Source organism: Taudactylus pleione, unplaced genomic scaffold, assembly GCF_031769625.1.
Source record: "Taudactylus pleione unplaced genomic scaffold, aTauple2 ptg000830l, whole genome shotgun sequence".
Classification (NCBI taxonomy): Eukaryota; Metazoa; Chordata; class Amphibia; order Anura; family Myobatrachidae; genus Taudactylus; species Taudactylus pleione.
The window spans coordinates 4,043,991-4,068,671 of NW_028285232.1; positions in this window are offsets into that span (position 1 = coordinate 4,043,991).

A 24,681-nucleotide genomic window follows, 5' to 3' on the forward strand; every position below is an offset into this window, starting at 1 on the left:
CAGATTCAGAGACGCACGCTATGGCGATAGGAGCGCAAGTGCCAGATTCAGAGACGCACGCTATGGCGATAGGAGCGCAAGTGCCAGATTCAGAGATGAACGCTATGGCGATAGGAGCGCAAATGCCAGATTCAAAGACGCACTAAATGGCGATAGGAGCGTAAGTGCCAGATTCAGAGACGCACGCTATGGCGATAGGAGAGCAAGTGCCAGATTCAGAGACGCACGCTATGGCGATAGGAGCGTAAGTGCCAGATTCAGAGACGCACGCTATGGCGATAGGAGCGCAAGTGCCAGATTCAGAGACGCACGCTATGGCGATAGGAGCGCAAGTGCCAGATTCATAGACGCACGCTATGGAGATAGGAGCGCAAGTGCCAGATTCAGAGACACACGCTATGGCGATACGAGCGCAAGTGCCAGATTCAGAGACGCACGCTATGGCGATAGAAGCGCAAGTGCCAGATTCATAGACGCACGCTATGGCGATAGGAGCGCAAGTACCAGATTCAGAGACGCACGCTATGGCGATAGGAGCGCAAGTGCCAGGTTCATAGATGCACGCTATGGCGATAGGAGTGTAAGTGCCAGATTCAGAGACGCACGCTATGGCGATAGGAGCGCAAGTGCCAGATTCAGAGATGCAAGCTATGGTGATAGGAGCGCAAGTGCCAGATTCAGTGACGCACGCTATGGCGATAGGAGCGCAAGTGCCAGATTCAGAGATGCACGCTATGGCGATAGGAGAGCAAGTGCCAGATTCAGAGACGCACTAAATGGCGATAGGAGAGCAAGTGCCAGATTCAGAGACGCACGTTATGGTGATAGGAGCGCAAGTGCCAGATTCTCAGAGACGCACGCTATGGCGATAGGAGAGCAAGTGCCAGATTCATAGACGCACGCTATGGCGATAGGAGCGCAAGTGCCAGATTCATAGACGCACGCTATGGCGATAGGAGCGCAAGTGCCAGATTCAGAGACGCACGCTATGGCGATAGGAGCGGAAGTGCCAGATTCAGAGACGCACGCTATGGCGATAGGAGAGCAAGTGCCAGATTCAGAGACGCACGCTATGGCGATAGGAGCGTAAGTGCCAGATTCAGAGACGCACGCTATGGCGATAGGAGCGCAAGTGCCAGATTCTCTGAGACGCACGCTATGGCGATAGGAGCGCAAGTGCCAGATTCAAAGACGCACGCTATGGCGTTAAGAGCTCAAGTGCCAGATTCAGAGACGCACGCTATGGCGTTAGGAGCGCATGTACCAGATTCAGAGACGCACGCTATGGCGATATGAGCGCAGTTGCCGATGTACTGCGCATATGTCCTGATTGTGACTGCACTGAGAATCTGGACGCAGGGAGTGTGGATGTTAGCGGGTGAACCTTGGAAGTAACAAGGGGGTGGTTAGAGAGACGAGGATATGCTGCTGACAGCGGCTGCGTCCAATGCCGCTCACACAGAAGGAGAAACTGCATATGCCATAGGACCAGTGCACGTTGCGATAGTGCATCCGATGGTGGGGTCTAAAGACGCACAGAGAAGGATTTCCACCGTCGCAAGGCGCTGCAAGTGAGTGTCTCCGGTCTGAAGAAAATGGCCGCGACATTGGCATAAGGACACAGACGTAGGCGCAGTCTTAGTCTATTCCGGTGGTTCTATTCTGCAGCCATGGAGATAACATGTATGTTGTGATTTCTACACTTGTGAAGGTTCAAATGTCCATGAATGTTATTAAACTTTCTATCGTCAGATGACAGATGTGATCCATAAACTTAAACTAAACTTAACCAAAATAAACACACGAGACAAAGTTATGCCATTGAAAAGTAATTGGTCAGCTTTATTTAGTTACATGGTAGGTATGGTGGCAGGAGAAAGAACAACAATCAACCAGCATCCACTTGTCTTAGGCCAAAAGTAGATCACAACTTGTGAGGGCCAACTATCCCTTTCAGAGCAAGTGATGCGCCCCAACACCCATGCCAATGCACCATTCATCCTGCTCGGTCGAGAGGTGCCGCTGACCCCAATAGGGTGAATTCAGCCTATCAGTGCATTGAAGGGGTGCGCAACGCTAATACTGCCACAAGATGGACGCTTCAATATTGCCGTTCTTTCCCGCCACAGCGGTTCTCAGTAAAGAACCAGCCCGCCACCATACTAACTAAATAAACCCCTTGACAACCCAAATATGCCTTCCAGAAACAAAAAATTACCCTCCTCAGTGAGATGTACCCCATCCCTACGAAAAAGATGGGCATCCTTTATCCGAATTAAAGGATGATGCACCACTAGCCCCCCCAACTCCAGAACATGCCTGGCCACCCATTTGTTCACTTTCCTCCTGGACCTGTCCAAAGCCACACTATTATAACAATAGCACCATGAAAGCCAGGTGATGATAGAGGACCATACCACAAAGCAGTTAGGTCATCGCCGAACCACCTCCATCAAGTCGTGAATAATCGCAGCTCTAAAGAAGTTTGTTGACCCAAATCATTGCCCCCGAGATGAATAATTAACTATAAGGGGGCTCCAAATTCAGCCACTGACCTGTGCAAGCTGCGCAACAAAGCTTCCCACAGTATACCCCCACAATCCCAACCACCTAACACAATCCCAACGCGGGAACACAGAGGGATCCTCTGCAAAGTGCGACTGCCCAGCCCAAAAAATAAAACTGTCCAATACACAAAATGGGCCTATCGTCCTGGAGACCTGCAAATATACAAAATATAATAGATGAGTATATATGCAATATATCCAATCATAAAGGAGGAGTGGGGGGGTGGGAGGAAGACTTGACTCGAGGTGAAAACCTACAAAAAAAACCTGCTGGATCTTTTCTATTGTAAACATTTTCCTTTTATAGCTTCTTTTATTTATTAATGTTTAATTTTATTTTAAGCTAACCAATCAATGTCCAAAACAGGGCAAAAAACAGGGCAAAATCTCTCAGCTAGGAGAGCCGACGTACGTTTCGCACAACCTGCTTTAACGAGGTTCTGCGAAACGTACGTCGGCTCTCCTAGCCGAGTGTCTATTATGTTTTACTAATGTCAAGAATCTGTCTGTTGTTATGTCGTACTTAATATAGAAAGGATCGTAGTCCTCTTCCCTTTTGCCGCGGACTTCGTCTTAATTAGCTACCGACGAGCAGTGCAGTTCCCATATGTATATTTATTCAGGGACACTATGTCATTTATTATAGCTACTGCACTACTATAGCGGCACTCCATATATATGTTAAGGCAGAATAATCCCTTCTGCCGCGAACATTACCCTTACTAACCATCGATGAGCTGTGCAGTCTTCACATATATACCTATTTAGGAATACAGCGTTACTAATTACAATTACTATATTAATATTATTCCCATGTGACGTAATCAATATGTTATTCTTGTGAAACCGTATAAAGCACAACCTCATACACATATATTTAATATGTGGTATTTGACTGCTTGAAATTATATCATTATTTTTACCACTACGAAGCTATAGTAATTACTATTGTATGTGTACATGTGCTTTTGGTGCAGACTACTGCATAACTTACCAACACATCTATAGATTCCAAATATATACACTTTACAGTGATACACTATTAAATAATTCACTGAATTTAAAAGTGATATGATATCTATATAGTGGGGATACAAGAATTGTGACAACCGCATTAGATACGCGCTGATACCGCTCCTGGGCTTCTTACATCTCCCCCAGTGAATCTTGGTTTCAGTGAAAGAGATACATACTTGCCCTGATCATAGCTAGTACAGTCAACTAGCTGGAGTCAGGTTGAGGCATTCTGTAATAATAACAGCTACAAACGTAGATGATCCTATCGACATTTAGAATCAAACACACACACACACAACAAAATCAGACTTTTATTTCAAGAGAGAGATTAAAGTTTTTTATTAAAAGACATAAGAATAAGACACTCGACTATTTAAAATAATTTATTTTCTTTTATTTTAAATCACTTAAATTTTTTCCATACTATACACTAATCTTTCTATACTTTTAACTCAATATTTCGCTTTGCTTTTGTATTTCTTGTTTAATTTTAAACAATGTTTTAAAGGTTATATTTTAATTTATGTGCGCCATATACAGATCCTCTTTTCTCTTGCCTTCTAACCAATGTACCTTTTATATCTACAGTAGCACCCCCTATTATAATTGAGAAATATTATTATTAGGGATCCTTCCCATTCACTCTGTGCAACAGACCTCTTTCTCTATATTACTGTCCTGGCAAGACACACACAGAGCTGGGATGGACATGAGAACAGGGCAGAATCCAGCAGGACACAGGAGTAGGACTGGCAGGGACAGGACACTGGGGACTGAGGGCCTGATTCATAGCCACTCGCTGTTTGCGAGCGCTCGCTCTGAATCAGGGCGGAGATTTATTTATTTATTTTTTTCTCCTGCCCTGCTCACTAAGCTGTGGGAGCCCACCCACAGCTTGTGCGAGCGGGCTGGAGATGGTCACGATTATTGCACTCGCAATGCCGAGTGGACTCCCTTCTCTGATAGAGCAGGAAGTCCACTACTGACATCACTAGTGATGTCAGTAGGGTCGCCCACAAACGGCAGGTATTCCTTCGGGAATGCCTCCATTTGTGCAGCCACCCACCCCCCCCCTACAATCCTACAAATGGGGCGAGCTGTCAATCAACATCGACAGTCGCCCCGTTTTGTTGTGAGCCCCGGAACGAATGAAGTTCTCACTCACTATGGGGCTTGCGCACCTGCGTGGCGCGCGGCGCACTGGGCCACCATAGCACTCACGAGAGGGTCTGAATCAGGCCCTGAGTCTGGGACCAAAGGTATACAATGGCAGGATACTGTACACAGGAGCAAGGAACTGTACAGCATGCAGCAACCACATGATCATCCACTAGGTGCAGGAAGTTTAGTAATATCACCGGCAGGCAGGAACTGACTATAGAATCCCTAATGAAGGGAGATGTCTCCTGCGATTGGTACATCAGGCTGAGGTCAGGTAACAAGACTACCAACAGGTGAGCAGCCAGAGTCCAGGTAGCTAGGATAGAGACTGAGAGCCAATCAGGAAGAGAGCCACAGCGGCACATGTAACAGTTGCCTCAGTTACCTCTTCTCTCGGGGAACTAATTGGTCCATCCAGCTACCAGTACCACCTCCAGGCTGATGACACCCAATTCTATCCCTCCTTCCCTTGACCCTCATTCTCAGTGGACAGAGAGTATTCAGAGGTCACATGACTGCAGCTTTAAATCTTACAAAGAACCATGCAACCGCCTCTTTGCAGAGCCTGCTGCTCTGCAAAGAGGCGGTTGCATGGTTCTTTGTAAGATTTCAAGAAGTGACCTCTGAGGAGATAGAATAGAAGCTGGTGCCAGGAGGTGGAAGGGGAATACAAGCAGCGAATGCACGGCTCCAGGTCTGGCGTCTGATGCTTCGTTGTAATGCCTGCTTTTTTAATTGCCCACTGTGCGGTGCTGTTCGAATCTACGACCATAGTAATAGTACTTTTACCCCACCCAGTGGCAGAAAGCAAATTACTGCAGCTACATTCGGTGATGAGTTTTCTTATAAGCAACCAAATAAGGTACATACTGTAATTGCCGTTAGTAAATTAGTGACCTATAATAAGAACATGGGCTCTCGTAAAATAGAAATGCCGCCTTCGGAGGAGAGGACAGAACCTTCCAGCATGAGAAGTGTCAAACACAGAACTATCCCAGAAATCAGCTGCAGTTGGAAACGGTCTTTAATGGCGGCATCAGCTGTAACAAATCTGATTACTTTACTCAAATATTAAATGTTTACTAAAGAGCAAATGAAGCCAGTGTTGGGCATGAATATAAATTGTATATAACTGCGTATAACTGAGCTGAATGAAATGAGTGAGGGTCTTATACAGAACTGAACATGTCCGTCACACTCGGTTTCATCTCTCTCAGCAGATGATGAGAATAATAATAAAAATGTTATTTATATAGTGCTGTTCTCCCAGTAGGACTCAAAGTGCTCTACATTTGCAGATTAAATAATACATTATACAAAATACATTTAAGTATTAACAGATTGCGGAAAAGAAAACTAAACATATGTGTTTTTTTCTAGCAGCTAAATGTGAAACGCGTGAGCTCCAAAGTGAGTTTTCAGTCCACTTTTGGATGTTTCTAGAGTGGGGGTCTCTGGAACTGTGAGGAAGCGATTTCCAGGGAGTCTACGCCACAAAGCTAAAATCTCCAAATGAAGTAAGGGAGAGTCTACGTATTGCTAGTGGTCATTCACCTGCAGATGGCAGTAAGCGACCAGGGCAGTAAGGAATCAGAAGCTGCATCAGGTACCTAGGACCCTGGTTATGTTGGGCTGTGAAAGTCAGTAAGCCAATCACGAAATAGATTCCCCATCTTACAGGCAGCCAGCGAACTGCATATCTGCCTACTCTTCCATTCTCTCCACCAGGAGAAGCCCAGAGAAGAGATGTCATTGACTGGAAGGTGTTGGTGGAGCCCGGGAATACTCATCACTAGGCCTCGCCCCCTCGCAAAATCGTGGCTGTCACCTGATATTTATGTGTCATATGCCACAATCCAGGACGACACCACGGGGTAAATTTACTAAGGGTCGATTTTCAGTTCCATTCTATTTTGTGGTGATTTGGAGGTGATTTTTATAATTGGGTATTTACTAAAAGCAAAACCGACTCAAAATCCCCACAAGTTAGGCTTCACACACAAACAGAACTTCAAATAGACAATTAGTACTTCCCCATAGCCATCAGTAGAAAAAGCTTATTTACTAACAGTCCATTTGAAAATAGACCAAAAATCTGCCCAAAATTCCATTTCAATAGAATCATCAGAAACACAAAAAACTCGCTATGATGGAAAAAAACATGGGAGAGAAGCATGGGGGGCACTCTGGCTGTATACATCAGGTAATTAATGGCATAGCAATGACCTTTTAAAAATCGTGGATATGCAAATTAGCACTGAGATGAAGGTGTTTATGGGTAAAACAGTGCATGTGACATGTTTTGGCCAATAGGAATTCGTTTGTATTATTTTGTGTTTATTTGTGTCTAATTTTGGTTCTATTGAGGGTGAATAAAGCACATTTAGAACTGCAAATAGAAACCAATGCACCATCGAAATGAGAATGGAACACAAAATCGACTGTTGGTAAATTATCTGTTTTGAATAGAAACACTGTGGTCGATTTTGTGGGTATGATGGTTCCATTTGGGTGGATTTTAAATGTAACCAAAATCAACTTTCAGTAAATTTACCCACAAGATTCTGCAAATGGTCAGTATAGTGCAACGCTGCACCTCCACCGTGAGTCCAATTGGTTGGCCAAACTATTTTTGTCAGCTCCTATTATAAGGATGTCTGTTATATCAGGATTTAATTGCTGTTAAATCAGGATTTAAAGGCATCATCTACTCCTGGAACTCAGCTAGACGGCCAGTTAGGTGTAGTATCAGTGGTAGATTATATCTAGGGGCTGCTGGTGCTCAGTTGGTGATGTTCCTTTAAAAAATGTAACGCCACTGGCTTATCTGTGGTACCTGTGGCATAGGCCAAACGTATAGAGGAGCGATGTTGCGTCATTCGCTCCTTGAATGTGCGTATCGTTTTCCCCACATACATTAGCCCACACGGGCATACGAGGAAATACACAACATGGTCCAAATTGCACGTCAGTCTGTGATTTTTGAGGATGGCAGAAAAATCGTCCAGTTATAAGGGATCTGCACGTCGTGCATCCCAGACATTTGTGGCAGCCTTTACTCATGGACAACCAATTGTCCCTACACAGGTACCACAGATAAGCCAGTGGCGTTACAGTTTTTAAAGGAACATCACCAACTGAGCACCCTGAGATACATGATTATAGACTGGATTCCACCTTTGACCCGCGGCGGGGATAGAGCTTTACAACTCCTAAAACGTGAAGCAAGATGGATCCATCAGTTGGACACTGTGGCTCCTAAGGGATTAAGGGCTCTATTTATCAACATTGTTTTTACTAAAATAATGTGAAAAAGGGTGTTTCACACACTTTTCACATTATATTAGTATCACCTATAGTTATTACAGGGCAATTGGAGTAGAATTCGTAAAATTCTACTCCAACCCCTAAGTATCACTTATTTTTAGTAAAGCAGATCGCATTTCCCATAACTGTAATGAGAAATGTGATCCGACCAAAGTTACTAAAAATAAATTGTAAAAAAATACAGGGGAAAGCCCTGTGATAATAACGCCACCTGGAGGTGGCGTTATCCAGGGTCTCCCCCGGTTACCGGCCTCCTGCCCTGCTCTAACGGGGAGAGCAGAGCCCAGTAATCAGCTGTGTGATCTAAACAGACCGCAAGCTGATTACTGTAAAAAAAAGTAAAAAAAAAAAAGTAAAAAAAAAAATTACTTACCTGACTCCTGGGACCGGTGATCGGTATTGTATACTGCTTGTATACTAGCCGCATGATTGTCTTTGAAGGTTGCATTTGGGCACCTCATGATAGTGGTGTTACTTGATTTATTTAATTGGGGGAGTGTCCATCTAAGGGGCCTCTGGGGTATATATAGACTCATTTGTTCTGGTGGTGGGACTTGCTACCTGGACTACTTGGGATGTGATACTATGGTCTTGACAAAGGGCACTGAGTGGCCCGAAACGTCGACTTTTTGCGTACTGTCTAATGTGATGACGTGAATTACAAAAGTTGCCTGCCCATTATATGAAGATTGGTGAGTGCTCTCCCTTTTTTCATTTATGTGTGGCTGCCTATGGATGGACTCCGCTGGGCGACCTGAGCTTTGCACCCCAACAAGTTGACTTTTTGCTCTTTGTGAGTGCCGTTCTTACAAAACAGGATATATATATATATATATATATATATATACACAAATGACTTGTACACAATTATATGTAAGATACTAAGGGATAAAGTTACTAAAGTAAGAGTTTTTAGTGGTGGAGATGTTGCCTATAGCAACCAATGAGATTTTAGCTATTATCTCCTAGAAAGTGCTAGATAAATGTTAAGTAGAATCTGATTGGTTGCTATGGGCAACATCTCCACTTCCAAAAACTCTCACTTTAGTAAATATACCCCTAGAACACAGTACTCAATTTATCAATGTAGCAATGTATAAGTACAAAACCAATACCATACAAGTTTAGAGCAAACATGAAACAATGTATGTAAGATCAATAAAAAAATAATAAAAACTGAATAAATTGTATCTTCATAAATGAGCATTGGTTGAATCAATGAATCTGACTGACAGAGCTGAAAATGTCTCACGTTGAAAGGAATAAAAATAATATTCCATATAATTAGTTCTAACCAGTAAGAATTTTACCCATATACATAAGCTACCTGCTTATCATGTATCCTGCAGGTAATTTTTAAATACCATCAGCTTTAAACCATGTAGCTTTCTGGTGTTAATATATCCGGTAGTTGTTTCTTTTCCACCCGCTGTTAAGGTTAATCTCTTTGCGGCTCACACCCTCTGCTGTCTGCCAGAGGGAGATTCTAATGTGCTCGGGACTTAGGGCCTGATTCAGTTTTGGAAATGGAGTGATAGAGTGAGATTTAGCACGTAACTGATCATCTTGGTGAAACCATGCTGCACGGTATATAATCGGGAAACCAGCTGCCTTAATACCGGCAACCGGCTTCCCGACTGTCATATCCCGGCAAGGGTGAAATGCCGGGCGTCTAGATTTAGATGCCTGACATTCCCCCGACACCGGGAGACAGGCACCCAGCATCCTGATCGAAGGGATGCCGGGCGCCGCGAGCGGACAGCCGCGCGGGGGGGGGGAGGGTTAGCTTTAGGGCACCTGGGGGGGCTTAGGGTTAGGCATCCCCCCCCCCGGGAGGGCGGTATGTCATACCGATTCCTGCTGCACTGCAGGGGGGGGCAGAATTAAAATGTGCAGAGAGATTTACATTTGGGAGGGAGGTGTCCAAACTGACATCTAAAGTGAAGTGTAATAATAAAGCTGGGCAGTATTTGTGGGCTACATACAAAAGCAGCCAGTATTTACACTACATGCAAAAAAATTTATGTATTACACCCCTTGCATTGCAACATGGTTTGTCCAGGTACACAGTTAACTGCTAATTCTCACTCTGTTCCCAAAGCTGAATCAGGCCCTTAGCGCGGTTGTCAGTTGTTAGCCCGCTGCGATGCTCGATCCCTTAGCGGCTCTGTGCCGGAGGGGAGGTAATATGCGTTCAATGCTCGGAGTGGCTGATAGGTATTTACCTGCTCCGACACTCGGTCCCCACCCAGTTCACTGTTGTAGCTTAGTCCTACCGGCTCTGTTCATACAGATATAATGGATGGAGTTATAGAAATACCGCTTAGACTTATGGTGCATACACACGGTTAGATTTTCCTTCAGATCTGTACAATAACGATTTTAAAAATCGTTCAATCGTTCATATCTGAAGGAAAATCTGACATATTTGTCAGATGAACAATGCGCGTTCCCGCTTGTCAGAAAACGATATCTGGCATCTGATGTGTTTGCAGTCAGATTTGGACGATTCCATTCATTTTAATGCAGTCAGAAATCGTTCAATCGTTCATCTGACACATCTGACCGTGTGTATGCACCATAAGATTCTCCACATTAAGATAGGAGCCAGCCAGGTGATTAGGTTGGGTAACATCCCATGAAGTATATACTCACAAACTTGCTGTCTGGGTTACAGAGACTCTTTTAATATAAAAGACGAATTAGTGGTTATTGGGGCAGCAGCGCGTTTCGTCCAAGCCTTTGGACTTTTACAAGCTTAATGACTTCCTATAAGAAGCGCTACCTGCCAGTCACACACAGGACAGGCTGTCTTCTGCCCCTGGGACTGCCGGTCCGAGCTGCTATTAGCAAGGAGCGTTTTTCCAGAGGGAAGCCACTGCTCTGCATTTCGGGGAGCCCTACACAGCTTCTAGGGGCTGCAGCCGATGTTTTGCGCATGTATACCAGGGCTGTTTCCGTGCTGTGTCTTCTCCTGAATCCTGACTAGAATAGATCATAAATAGGATATTTGTAGAGATGTTCTATGTTATTGATGGATTGATAAATAGGGACTTACAGCAGCTAAAATGACTGCTGTCTTAGATTTATTTATTTTTTATCTGATCACATTTGGGGACAAATTTATCACAATCCACATCTGAGATGAGGATGGGATGGGATTGCAAAGATGTATCAAACACTGAATTGCAGGGACAGAGCTTGAGAGAAAATTCTGTCCCTGTATCACCGATCAGCAATCCCTGGGTGCAAGTAAGTGCTATTTTTTTTTATATATTTTACATAGTTTCTTTTTTGCACTGTAATCAGTCTGTGGTCTATTTAGACCATGGGGCGCCAATCCTGGTCCTCAAGAGCTACCAACAGTGCATGTTTTCCAGGACTCCTCATAGAATCGCCAGTAAAATAATTCGCTTCACGGAGATCTTTTCAAATGTGTTAGTGAGTAATGAATACACCTGTGCACCTGCTGGGTGGTCTGGAAAATGTGAACTGATAGTTGCTCTCGAGGACGAGGTTGGCTACACCTGATTTAGACACACAAGGCTGATCACATGCGCTGGCTCCCGGCTCTGCTCTGCCTGTCAGTGAAATGGGGGAAAGCCCTAATAACGCCATCTCCAGGTGGCGTTATTATCACAAGGCTTCCCGCGTTATTTACTCACTATTTAATCTTAATAAATCTGAGCAGATCGCATTTACCAAATCTATTTATGGGCTTGGAGGAGAATGTTGAGAATTCTCCTACAATTGCCCTTTAGTATATTTAGGTGATATTAAAATATGAAAAGGGTGTGAATAAATCTGCCCTTTGGACACCAGAGGTAATTTACAAAAGTGTAAGAGCACATTGAAAATATTCTGGGTCTGATTCTGAGTTGGATGCAAGTGAAAATGTAGATCTCACCATACCGCACATGCGTAGGCTTAGCATACTGGGCCTGATTCAGACCCGGTCGCAAGCGCTGAGCGCTCACAACCGGGTCAATGGTGGCCCAGAGCGCATGCGCACGACGCAGCCGGCTCCGTCATGCGCATACGCGAGACCCGGATAGCGACGGGCAATCCGTCGCTCCGGCTCTCGCACCAAAGGGGGCATGCTGTCGATGATGAGTGACAGCACGCCCCCTTTGGTGGGCGGGTCGGGGAGGTGGCTGCCCAGACGGAGGCGTTCCCATGGGAACGCCTACCATCTGGAGCCGGCCCCACTGACATCACAAGTGATGTCAGTGGGAGAAATTTCGGCTCTGTTTGACCATCGCGACCATCATCCTGGCTGCTCGCATTAGCTGTGGATGGCAACCCACAGCAATGCGAGCGGCCAGGAGGCCGCTCCATAAAAAAAAAAAAGACGCCCTGATTCAGAGCGAGCGCTCTATCAGAGCGTCTGGCTCTGAATCAGGGCCCCTATTCATTTACACTGGGACACTCATGAATTACACAGGTTCTGTGGATGATTAAAACCAGATGAAATGCAGGCTTGAGATCAGCCAGCCACAGAACCTGTGTAATTCATGAGTGTCCTGGTTTAAAGGGATCGTATGGTAAGCGGGAGAGGCTTCCACATGCAGCTGTAGATGTAAGTATAGTGGGCGGGAGAGGCTTCCACATGCAGCTGTAGATGTAAGTATAGTGGGCGGGAGAGGCTTCCACATGCAGCTGTAGATGTAAGTATAGTGGGCGGGAGAGGCTTCCACATGCAGCTGTAGATGCATAAACCTGCGGCCTCAGGGGGTCATTCAGACCCGCTCGTGAGCGGCAGTACACTCACAAGCGGGTCGATGTCCCCCACTGCGCATGCGCACAACGGAGGGAGCTCCGTCGTGCGCATGCGCGAGACCCGGAGAGCGACGGGCCCTCCATCGCTCCGGGTCTCTCACCAAAGGGGCTGTGCTGTCGATGTTGATTGACAGCACGCCCCCTTTGGTGGGCGTGCCGGGGGCGTGCCTGCCAGACAGAGGCGTTCCCATGGGAACGCCTACCGTCTCAAGCCAGCCCCACTGACATCACTAGTGATGTCAGTGGGAGTGATTTTGGCTCTGATAGAGCCAAAATCACTCCAGGGCAGCGAGACCCTACCGCAGGGTCTCCGTCGCAAGCCCAATGGTCTCGATGGTCTTGACCATCATGACCATCATCATGGACGCTCGCTATAGCTGTGGGTGGTAACCCACAGCTATGCGAGCGTCCATGAGGACGCTGCAAAAAAAGGTAGGAGGGCCCTGATTCAGAGCGAGCGCTCTGGTCAGAGCGTTCAGCTCTGAATCCGGCCCTCAGTCCGCCCCATCACAGCTGCAGCCCTGTGTAGAGTAAGGAGAGGTCACCTGTGGCGCAGTCCCTTTAGGAGTCAGCCATTACAAATGCATCTTTCATTCAGCCAGTGTTGGCCATTTAGCCCTCAGCAATCTTCATGTTCAGCTGAACAGTGTTTCATTCCTAGGAAAATAGCGGGGTCTGTCTCACTCCCAGTAGGTGCCCCCTCTGCTTCCTGTACGGTACAAGACAAACAGCCCGGCTGTGTGTACAAACACTCTCTGATTTAAGCTGAATTATTACTGCGCTGGCCATTCCGCAGGTCCTGTGAAACATCTGGAGGGGAAGGAGGGGACATCCGGCTGGCACCTCGTGCTGCGGCATGCTTTAATTACGGATTAAGGCACAACAGGAAATTGAATGCCCTGCACAGAGTACACTTTGTGCTGCTTCATCTGACCGTGGCGATAGAATATACCTGTGCGCCTGACAGAAAAGCTTCAGGTCGGCCTGCTGGCCCCTAGCGCTGTTTTCGTTACAAGGAGCCAGGCTGAGGGGAACAGCCAAGTGAAACAAATCAGCCTTGCTGTGTGTCAGGTCAGCCGTGCTAAGAGCCCGGCCTCATTTATCAAAGTCTCCCTTTTGTGAAACAGGTGTAAAAATATGGGCTCCGCCGAGGCACTGGGCCCGTTACCGGGAGGGGTGAAATGTATTCCTGTCATATTAATGATATTATTCTAAACACTGACAACGAGCATGTAATAGTGCCAGTACTCTATAAATGAATTCGGGGTTTACAGATGATATATTTTCCAAATCCTAAAAACACATTTTCAATAGTAAAGTTTTAAAGGCATATAAAATGAACTCAGGTGGAAAATCTTTCCAACTTTACTCCCGTTTAGCTCATTAACAAGACTTTCGGGAACATCGGTCTCCGCGGTCACTTTTTGCCATTCAGTCAGAGGCTTACACTGTATCAAATTATCTTTCACATGTATATAACTTAATCCATGCATGGTGCAAACTAAGCTGAATTACATAGACGAGAAGCCAGCAGGACTGCCCGCGGGGTCTTCTATTGTAGCAGAGAGGTTGTCGCTTCTGAGAATGGGGGAATCATTCAAAAATGGGCGTGGTCACTAAAAATGTGGGCGTGTCAACATAATGCCACCAGTAGTAGTACCCCTTATGCAATGTCCCTAGTAGTAATGCCCCTTATGCAATGTCCCTAGTAGTAGTGCTCCTTATGCAATGTCCCTAGTTGTAGTGTCCCTTATGCAATGTCCCCAGTAGTAGTGCCCCTTATGCAGTGTCCCCTGTAGTAATGCCCCTTATGCAATGTCCCAAGTAGTAGTGCTCTTTATGCAATGTCCCTAGTAGTAATGCCCCTTATGCAATGTCCCTAGTAGTAGTGCTCCTTATGCAATGTCCCTAGTAGTAATGCCCCTTATGCAATGTCCCTAGTAGTAGTGCTCCTTATGCAATGTCCCTAGTAGTAATGCCCTTTATGCAATGTCCTTGGTAGTACTGCCCATTATGCAATGTCCCCTGTAGTAGTGCCCCTTATGCAATGTCCCTAGTAGTAATGCCCCTTATGCAATGTCCCTAGTAGTAGTGCTCCTTATGCAATGTCCCCTGTAGTAGTGCCCTTTATGCAATGTCCCTAGTAGTACTGCCCCTTATGCAATGTCCCCTGTAGTAGCGCTCCTTATGCAGTGCCCCCTGTAGTAGCGCTCCTTATGCAGTGTCCCCTGTAGTAGCGCTCCTTATGCAGTGTCCCCTGTAGTAGCGCTCCTTATGCAGTGGCCCCTGTAGTAGCGCTCCTTATGCAGTGTCCCCTGTAGTAGTAGTGTCCCTTATGCAGTGTCCCCTGTAGTAGTAGTGTCTCTTATGCAGTGCCCCATGTAGTAGCGCTCCTTATGCAGTGCCCCCTGTAGTAGTGTCCCTTATGCACTGCCCCCTGTAGTAGTGCCGCTTATGCAGTGCCGCCAGTAGTAGTGTCCCTTATGCAGTGCCCCCTGTAGTAGCGCTCTTTATGCAGTGTCCCCAGTAGTAGTGCTCCTTATGCGATGCCCCCAGTAGTAGTGCCCTTTATGCAATGCCCCCTGTAGTAGTGTCCCTTATGTGATGCCCCCAGCAGTAGTGCTCCTTATGCAATGCCCCCTGTAGTAGTGTCCCTTATGTGATGCCCCCAATAGTAGTGCCCCTTATGCAATGCCCCGTGTAGTAGTGCTCCTTATGCAATGTCCCCTGTAGTAGTGCTCCTTATGCAGTGCCCCCTGTAGTAGTGTCCCTTATCCACTGCCCCCTTTAGTAGTGCCCCTTATGCAGTGCCGCCAGTAGTAGTGTCCCTTATGCAATGCCCCCTGTAGTAGTGCACCTTATGCAGTGTCTCCAGTAGTAGTGCTCCTTATGCAGTGCCCCCTGTAGTAGTGTCCCTCATGCAATGTCCCCTGTAGTAGTGCCCCTTAAGCAATGCCCCCTGTAGTAGTGCCCCTTATGCAGTGTCCCCAGTAGTAGTGCCCCTTATGCAGTGTCCCCAGTAGTAGTGCTCCTTATGCAATGTCCCCAGTAGTAGTGCCCCTGATGCAATGCCCCCTGTAGTAGTGCCCCTTATGCAGTGTCCCCAGTAGTAGTGCTCCTTATGCAGTGTCCCTAGTAGTAGTGCCCGTTATGCAATGCCCCCTGTAGTAGTGCCCCTTATGCAGTGCCCCCAGTAGTGGTGTCCCTTATGTGATGCCCCCAGTAGTAGTGCCCCTTATGCAATGCCCCGTGTAGTAGTGCTCCTTATGCAGTGCCCCCTGTAGTAGTGCTCCTTATGCAGTGTCCCTAGTAGTAGTGCCCCTTATGCAATGCCCCCTGTAGTAGTGCTCCTTATGCAGTGTCCCCAGTAGTAGTGCTCCTTCTGCAGTGCCGCCAGTAGTAGTGCTCCTTATGCAGTGCCCCCAGTAGTAGTGCTCCTTATTCAGTGTCCCCAGTAGTAGTGCTCCTTATTCAGTGTCCCCAGTAGTAGTGCTCCTTATGCAGTGCCGCCAGTAATAGTGCTCCTTATGCAGTGCCCCCAGTAGTAGTGCTCCTTATGCAGTGTCCCCGTGTAGTAGTGCTCCTTATGCAGTGCCCCCTGTAGTAGTGCTCCTTATGCAGTGTCCCTAGTAGTAGTGCCCCTTATGCAATGCCCCCAGTAGTAGTGCCCCTTATGCAGTGTCCCTAGTAGTAGTGCCCCTTATGCAATGCCCCCTGTAGTAGTGCTCCTTATGCAGTGCCCCCAGTAGTAGTGCTCCTTATGCAGTGTCCCCAGTAGTAGTGCTCATTATGCAGTGCCGCCAGTAGTAGTGCTCCTTATGCAGTGCCGCCAGTAGTATTGCTCCTTATGCAGTGCCCCCAGTAGTAGTGCTCCTTATGCAGTGTCCCCAGTAGTAGTGCACCTTATGCAGTGCCCCCAGTAGTAGTGCTCCTTATGCAGTTCCCCCAGTAGTAGTGCTCCTTATGCAGTGCCGCCAGTAGTAGTGCTCCTTATGCAGTGCCGCCAGTAGTAGTGCTCCTTATGCGATGCCTCCTGTAGTAGTGCCCCTTATGCAGTGTCCCCAGTAGTAGTGCCCCTTAAGCAGTGCACCCAGTAGTAGTGCTCCTTATGCAATGCCCCCTGTAGCAGTGCCCCTTATGCAGTGTCCCCAGTAGCAGTGCCCCTTATGCGATGCCCCCAGTAGTAGTGCCCCTTATGCAATGCCCCCAGTAGAAGTGCCCCTTATGCGATGTCCCCAGTAGTAGTGCCCTTTATGCAATGTCCCCAGTAGTAGTGCCCCTTATGCAATGCCCCCTGTAGTAGTGCTCCTTATGCAGTGCCCCCTGTAGTAGTGCTCCTTGTGCAGTGTCCCCAGTAGTAGTGCTCCTTATGCAATGCCCCCAGTAGTAGTGCCCCTTATGCAATGCCCCCTGTAGTAGTGCTCCTTATGCAGTGCCCCCTGTAGTAGTGCTCCTTGTGCAGTGTCCCCAGTAGTAGTGCTCCTTATGCGATGCTCCCAGTAGTAGTGCCCCTTATGCGATGTCCCCAGTAGTAGTGCCCCTTATGCAATGTCCCCTGTAGTAGTGCCCCTTATGCAATGTCCCCAGTAGTAGTGCCCCTTATGCAGTGTCCCTAGTAGTAGTGCCCCTTATGCAATGTCCCTAGTAGTAGTGCCCCTTATGTAATGCCCCCTGTAGTAGTGCTCCTTATGCAGTGCCCCCAGTAGTAGTGTCTCTTATGCAATGACCCCTGTAGTTGTGTCTCTTATGCAATTTCCCCAGTAGTAGTGCCTCTGATGCAATGCCCCCTGAAGTAGTGTCTCTTATGCAATGTCCCTAGTAGTAGTGCCCCTTATGCAATGCCCCCTGTAGTAGTGCTCCTTATGCAGTGTCCCCAGTAGTAGTGCTCCTTATGCAGTGCCGCCAGTAGTAGTGCTCCTTATGCAGTGTCCCCTGTAGTAGTGTCTCTTATGCAATGTCCCCAGTAGTAGTGCTCCTTATTCAGTGTCCCCAGTAGTAGTGCTCCTTATTCAGTGTCCCCAGTAGTATTGCTCCTTATGCAGTGCCGCCAGTAATAGTGCTCCTTATGCAGTGCCCACAGTAGTAGTGCTCCTTATGCAATGTCCCCAGTAGTAGTGCTCCTTATGCAGTGCCGCCTGTAATAGTGCTCCTTATGCAGTGCCCCCTGTTGTAGTGCCCCTTATGCAGTGTCCCCAGTAGTAGTGCCCCATATGCAGTGCCCCCTGTAGTAGTGCTCCTTATGCAGTGCCCCCTGTATTAGTGCCCCTTATGCAGTGCCCCCTGTAGTAGTGTCCCTCATGTGATGCCCCCAGTAGTAGTGCCCCTTATGCGATGCCCCGTGTAGTAGTGCTCCTTATGCAGTGCCCCCTGTAGTAGTGCTCCTTATGCAGTGTCCCTAGTAGTAGTGCCCCTTATGCAATGCCCCCTGCAGTAGTGCCCCTTATGCAGTGCCCCCAGTAGTAGTGTCCCTTATGTGATGCCCCCAGTAGTAGTGCCCCTTATGCAATGCCCCGTGTAGTAGTGCTCCTTATGCAGTGCCCCCTGTAGTAGTGCTCCTTATGCAGTGTCCCTAGTAGTAGTGCCCCTTACGCAATGCCCCCTGTAGTAGTGCTCCTTATGCAGTGTCCCTAGTAGTAGTGCCCCTTATGCAATGCCCCCTGTAGTAGTGCTCCTTATGCAGTGCCCCCAGTAGTAGTGCTCCTTATGCAGTGTCCCCAGTAGTAGTGCTCCTTATGCAGTGCCGCCAGTAGTTGTGCTCCTTATGCAGTGCCGCCAGTAGTAGTGCTCCTTATGCAGTGCCCCCAGTAGTAGTGCTTCTTATGCAGTGTCCCCAGTAGTAGTGCTCCTTATGCAGTGCCCCCAGTAGTAGTGCTCCTTATGCAGTGCCCCCAGTAGTGCCGCCAGTAGTAGTGTTCCTTATGCAGTGCCGCCAGTAGTAGTGCTCCTTATGCGATGCCTCCTGTAGTAGTGCCCCTTATGCAATGCCCCCTGTAGTAGTGCCCCTTATGCAGTGTCCCCAGTAGCAGTGCCCCTTATGCAGTGTCCCTAGTAGTAGTGCCCCTTATGCAATGCCCCCTGTAGTAGTGCTCCTTATGCAGTGCCCCCTGTAGTAGTGCTCCTTATGCAGTGCCCCCAGTAGTAGTGCTCCTTATGCAGTGCCCCCAGTAGTAGTGCACCTTATGCAGTGCCGCCAGTAGTAGTGCCCCATATGCAGTGCACCCAGTAGTAGTGCTCCTTATGCAATGCCCCCTGTAGTAGTGCCCCTTATGCAGTGTCCCCAGTAGTAGTGCCCCTTATGCAATGCCCCCTGTAGTAGTGCCCCTTATGCAGTGTCCCCAGTAGCAGTGCCCCTTATGCAGTGTCCCTAGTAGTAGTGCCCCTTATGCAATGCCCCCTGTAGTAGTGCTCCTTATGCAGTGCCCCCTGTAATAGTGCTCCTTGTGCAGTGTCCCCAGTAGTAGTGCCCCTTATGCAGTGTCCCCAGTAGTAGAGCCCCTTATGCAATGTCCCCTGTAGTAGTGCCCCTTATGCAATGTCTCCAGTAGTAGTGCTCCTTATGCGATGCCCCTAGTAGTAGTGCCCCTTATGCAAAGTCCCTAGTAGTAGTGCCCCTTATGTAATGCCCCCTGTAGTAGTGCTCCTTATGCAGTGCCCCCAGTAGTAGTGTCTCTTATGCAATGCCCCCTGTAGTTGTGTCTCTTATGCAATTTCCCCAGTAGTAGTGCCCCTGATGCAATGCCCCCTGAAGTAGTGCTCCTGATGCAGTGTCCCTAGTAGTAGTGCTCCTTATGCAGTGTCCCCTGTAGTAGTGTCTCTTATGCAATGTGCCTAGTAGTAGTGCCCCTGATGCAATGCCCCCTGTAGTAGTGCTCCTTATGCAGTGTCCCCAGTAGTAGTGCCCCTTATGCAGTGTCCCTAGTAGTAGTGTCTCTTACGCAATGTCCCTAGTAGTAGTGCCCCTGATGCAATGCCCCCTGTAGTAGTGCCCCTTATGCAGTGTCCCCAGTAGTAGTGCCCCTTATGCAGTGTCCCCAGTAGTAGTGCCCCTTATGCAGTGCCCCCAGTAGTAGTGCCCCTGATGCAATGCCCCCTGTAGTAGTGCTCCTTATGCAGTGTCCCCAGTAGTAGTGCCCCTTATGCAGTGTCCCCAGTAGTAGTGCCCCTTATGCAGTGTCCCTAGTAGTAGTGTCTCTTATGCAATGTCCCTAGTAATAGTGCCCCTTATGCAATGCCCCCTGTTGTTTTGCCCCTTATGCAGTGTCCCCAGTAGTAGTGCCCCTTATGCAATGCCCCCTGTAGTTGTGCCCCTTATGCAATGCCCCCTGTAGTAGTGCCCCTTATGCAATGTCCCCAGTAGTAGTGCCCCTTATGCAATGCCCCCTGTAGTAGTGCCCCTTATGCAATGCCCCCTGTAGTAGTGTCCTTTATGCAATGCCCCCTGTAGTTGTGCCCCTTATGCAATGTCCCCAGTAGTAGTGCCCCTTACACATAAAAGACAGACTTACACACACAACACTATACTTACCTGAATCCCCGCTCCTGCTCCCGCTGCCGTCCTACTGCTCCTCCCACTCTAGAAAGATGTCATGACGTCTCTCCCTTCACCCACTGCGGAGCTGGAAGGTGGAGCACAGGAGTGAACACCAGCCTCCGGCTTCTGCTGTAGGGAAGGTGCTGTCAGGTGCCCACTGGTAACATAATCTCAGCGGGCACCCAGCAAATGGAGTAGACAACTGTGGCACCTCTCCAGCCCAGCACCGGCCCTGGGTGCAGCAGCCAATAAGAATCTGCATGGCTCTTATTGGCTGCTGCTGACTGCTCCCAGACGTCCACCGCAAATGAGCAGTCTCGTGTCCGCGGCCGATCGCGATCAATGTTCTGTAAATTACTACGTTCCGCACTGACCTAGGCAGCTGGCGGCGCTTCCACCCGCCGTGTACGATACTGTGCCGAGGGCACATGTCCCTCTCAGCCCTCCCTGGTTACACCACTGCTGAAGGTAAAGCCTACATGTAATAGAAAAGTCTGTGACACTGGAAACACAAATCCACTAAGTTATAAGACAAGAATCTGGGCAGGTTATCTTCCTGTCTCCTGTCTGTGCCAGCATCTCTGCCCTTCCCATGTCCCCTGTCTGTGCCAGCCTCTCTGCCCTTCCCATGTCTATGTCAGTGTCTCTACGCATCTCCTGTCTACACCAGCATCTCTGACCTTCCCATGTCCCCTGTCTGTGCCAGCCTCTGCCCTTCCCATGTCTGTCAGTGTTTCTACCTGACTCCTGTCTGTGCCAGCCTGTCTGCCCTTCCCATGTCTGTCAGTGTCTCTATCCGTCCCCTGTGTGTGCCAGCCTCTCTGCCCTTCCCATGTCTATGTCAGTGTCTCTATCCGTCCCCTGTCTGTGCCAACATCTCTGCCCTTCCCATGTCTGTCAGTGTCTCTACCTGTTTCCTGTCTGTGCCAACCTCTCTGCCCTTAACATGTCTGTCAGTGTTTCTACCTGTCTCCTGTCTGTGCCAGCCTCTCTGCCCTTCCCATGTCTGTCAGTGTCTCTATCCGTCCCCTGTCTGTGCCAGCCTCTTAACCCTTCCTTAGTCTGTCATTGTTCTGCCCGTCTCCTGTCTGCACCAACATCTCTGCCCTTCCCATGTCTGTATCAGTGGGACCTATTCATCATCACTTAATTTTAACAAAAGCAGATGAAAAATTAACATTTCACCTGCAATTGTAAAAATAAAGTGTTCATGAAATTCATCATGAAAGTAAAGCAGGAGATATCACAGATATACACCCCATAGACTAGTATCCCAGATATCTCCTGCTTACCTTCCTCTCCCGGAATGGCCGCTGTCCCCATACACTAGTATCACAGATATCTCCTGCTTACCTTCCTCTCCAGGAATGGCTGCTGTCCCCATACACTAGTATCACAGATATCTCCTGCTTACCTTTCTCTCCCGGAATGGCCCGCTGTCCCCATACACTAGTATCACAGATATCTCCTGCTTACCTTCCTCTCCCGGAATGGCCCACTGTCTCCATACACTAGTATCACAGATATCTCCTGCTTACCTTCCTCTGGCGGAATGGCCCGCTGTCCCCATACACTAGTGTCACAGATATCTCCTGCTTACCTTTCTCTCCCGGAATGGCCGCTGTCCCCATACACTAGTATCACAGATATCTCCTGCTTACCTTTCTCTCCAGGAATGGCTGCTGTCCCCATACACTAGTATCCCAGATAGCTCTTACTTACCTTCCTCTCCCGGAATGGCCGCTGTCCCCATACACTAGTATCCCACATATCTCCTGCTTACCTTCCTCTCCCGGAATGGCCCGCTGTCCCCATACACTAGTATCACAGATATCTCCTGCTTGCCTTCCTCTCCCGGAATGACCTGCTGTCCCCATACACTAGTATCACAGATATCTCCTGCTTACCTTTCCCTCCCGGAATGGCCCGCTGTCCCCATACACTAGTATCACAGATATCTCCTGCTTACCTTCCTCTGGCGGAATGGCCTGCTGTCCCCGTACACTAGTATCACAGTTATCTCCTGCTTATCTTTCTCTCCCAGAATGGCCCACTGTCCTCATACACTAGTATTACAGATATCTCCTGCTTACCTTTCTCTCCAGGAATGGCCGCTGTCCCCATACACTAGTATCACAGATATCTCCTGCTTACCTTCCTCTGGCAGAATGGCCCGCTCTCCCCATACACTAGTATCACAGATATCTCCTACTTACCTTCCTCTCCCGGAATGACCCGCTGTCCCCATACACTAGTATCACAGATATCTCCTGCTTACCTTCCTCTCCCGGAATGGCCCGCTGTCCCCATACACAAGTATCACTGATATCTCCTGCTTACCTTCCTCTCCCGGAATAGATACACTAGTATCACAGATATCTCCTGCTTACCTTCCTCTCCCGGAATGGCCCGCTGTCCCCATACACTAGTATCACAGATATCTCCTACTTACCTTCCTCTCCCAGAATGACCCACTGTCCCCATACACTAGTATTGATAAAGACTGTGTTTGCTGTGGACCCCCACCTAAAGTTTAACCAGCCCCGGACTTGCCAGCCAGCCCTGGTTTCCAAAATTATGGGGAACAAAATGTGTAGGGTTCCACCGTAATTTAGAAACCAACACCAGGCTGCAGGGCCAGTCCTGGTTTTAAATATACGGGGAAAAAAATTTGCGTAGAGTACCTCTATATTTAAAACCAGCACTGGACCCAAAACGGTCTGTAATGCCACAGCCCGGAGACCCTACTACCTGGTCTCCAGTGCCAAAGCATTATCAGCCCAAGCCGGGGATCTCAGGGGAGGTGAGGACCCCAGAAAAAGGGGTACCCTCTCTCCATTAACCCCAGGCTTGGACTGAAGCTCGGGGCTATTCCACCCGCACCCCTGGAGCATTCGGTATGGGGGTAATAATGTAAAGAATAGAATTACACTATTTTACAGTGAGACTACAGGTGCCAGCATGCCTGCCCCTTGGCACTTGTGGAACCACAAGTGCCAGTAGATGGGCGGCACCTGTACCCCCACTGTAAAATAAATAATTAAATAAAGACAAAACACACTGTGCCAAGTATAACTTTATTGCAAACACCTACCCACTCACACATACTTACCTGTATGTGTGTTGCCACACATACAGATCCCTCACAAATGCCACCTGACAGGGCTGCATAGGATTTGCACGTCCCGCCAGGAAATGAGCGGCCACTAACTGTAGAGCGGCCGCTGATTGGCTCCAGCTACTGACAGTTCCCACGTGGAAACTGTCAGTAGCCGGAGCCAATCAGCAGCCGCTCTACAGTTAGCGGCCACTCATTGGCTGGGACCCATATGGACTTAGCCAATGAGCAGTTCCTCCTTTGAAGTCCATGTGGGTCCCAGCCAATGAGCGGCAGCTAATTTTTAGCCGCCGCTGATTTGCTCGCGGCCCAGTACTAAAGACAGCTCATTCTCCATGTGTGTTGTTACAGTGTGTCCGTGGCCCTTATTGGATTTCTGCGGAGAACATCGGGGGAGAAAAGGTGAGTATTGGATCTTTTTTTCAGGTACTTCCATAGGATACTTTACGGTGAGAAGGGGACGTGAACATCTGGCAGCAGGTGAGTATGTGTGAGTGTGTACTTATGTAATATTTCCACGGTGTTTGTGTCTTGTGTTTTTTACACATTTCTTTAAAGGTGAACTACACGTACCAGCAACCCCTTAATGCCCCGCATGCTGGTACTTGTGGTTCTCCAAGTACCAGCATGTGGGGGAGGGTTGCTGGGACCTGTAGTTCCACTGTAAAGACAATGTTGATAATTCTTTTTTTAACACTACATACACTATCAACCCGCCACCCACCACCCAGGGGTGGCAGGGATAGCCCCGGGATAGCCTAGGACAGGGGTACCCTGGAGAGGGGGACCCCTTTATTGGAGGGGTCCCCAACTCCCTAGGGATCCCTGGTCTGGGCTGACTAGCGGTCAGGGCTGATGCTGCGGCTGGGTGGTCCGGTGAAAGGGCACCCCTGGCTGTGGCATCAACAGGGCCGGATTAACGGGGGGGCGACAGGGGCGATTGTCCCTGGGCCCCCAAATGTTAAGGGCCCCCACACCCATCGGGGTTAAAGTGGACCGGAGGAGGCGGAACCAGTTCCGCCTCCTCCGGCCAACCTAACCCCGGCGCCGCAGGGAGTCTCCTATTACCAGGCGCCCGCTGTAAACAGCAGGCGCCTGGCTCCCTCCCCGCAGCAGCAGCCGGGGTCGGAGGCTTGAGCTCACATGAACTACTGGGGCATTACTCGGAGAGGGGGGAGGCA